We start from the raw sequence: 1,486 nt of genomic DNA on the forward strand, positions 1-1,486 counted from the left end.
TGCTTGCTATATTTTTGTAGAGCTTGCACTCTCATAAACTCAAAAGCACTTGCTTGTGCTTTGTTTTTGGAATTAATGTTTTGAAAAGAAAGCACTTTTTCTAATACATACATATAGATATGGAAGAGTGGTACAAGGGCCATAGTCTACCCGGGGAAGATTCAACCCACTCTTGTGTCAAACGGTGACTTCTACTCAATCTCTCTCTTGTTTATTTAATTTGGTTTATTCAAGGTTTATGTTTCCAATTTGTACAAGTATATATTATGCTTTAAATTTTGTGGTCAAAAGTTAGAGATTCCTGCTGCAAGTGTCTTAAGGTCTTGACAGTGGTATCAGAGCTTTGGGGACCACTCAAGGAGAAGGATTTTTTGAAGGAAAATTCAAAAATCAAGGTTTATGCAATTTACTTGATGCAAAAAAGGCAAAAACATTAATTTTTAAAATTTCTAAAGCTTCAAACAAATCAAGGAGAAATATCATTGGAAGAGGAAAAGCTTGCAAAAAGTTGCAACGAGGGTACAAGTGCTTGGACAAGAGAGAGGAGTTCATTAAAAGATCCAAAGGATAAAGAGAACAAGGATATAAAAACCTTTGGGCAAAGCTTGGATGGTTTATGGGAATCTTATAAGCCATTGTATGAAAATTAAGATTAAGGACTAGGGTTGAATACTAACTTTTTCAAAGCTTGGATGGTTTTTGGGAATCTTATGAGCCATTGGATCAAAATCAAGATCAAGGGCTAGGGTTGAATACTAACTTTTTCAAAACCACTTCTACAAAATCAAGATCAAGGGCTAGGGTTGAATACTAACTTTTTTAAAACCACTTCTACAAAACCCAAAAACCACCCCTCTTTTGCAAAACCACTTTCTTTCAAATCTCAATCCTTTAAGAATCAATCTGTATTATGGATGCAATCGCCATGCCAATGGGCTCTAACCTCCTACTCTCGGATTTGCTAAGCTCATCCTACAGACAATTTCCATAATCAAGGGCCATAATCACTCTCTATTGATTTTTCATACGACTTCAACAAATTCGAAGCAACGACCACAAGTACTACTTTTCACATATTGTTTATTTGCTTATCTTAATTGTTATCAAGTTTTTACAATTCTATTCTTCTCTCTCTATTCCTTGTTATGTCAAACCCACAACCTCCTTCTATTTTTGAGCAAACTTCTATCTTTTCAAGCTCAATTAAATGAAGAATGAGCTAAGAGGATAGAATTGGAAGAACTACATGAAAAGATTAAGAAGTGTTGAATCTGATTTTGACATTAGTTAGACACACCATTAAAGAAACTTTTTGTGAATAAGAGAAACAAAAAGGAAAGAAAATTAGTCGTAAAGCTTTGACATTTCAAAATTTTGATGGTAAAAAGGATGCAAAGACAGTGTTGTTATGGATTAGTCAACTCGATGATTATTTTTCTATGGAATGTGAGAGCTAGGACTTGGAAAGAATTTTGAAATCTCATCA

The sequence above is a fragment of the Cibotium barometz genome, chromosome 35 (assembly GCF_041138505.1).
Source record: "Cibotium barometz isolate CiBa-2024 chromosome 35, ASM4113850v1, whole genome shotgun sequence".
Taxonomy (NCBI): domain Eukaryota; kingdom Viridiplantae; phylum Streptophyta; class Polypodiopsida; order Cyatheales; family Cibotiaceae; genus Cibotium; species Cibotium barometz.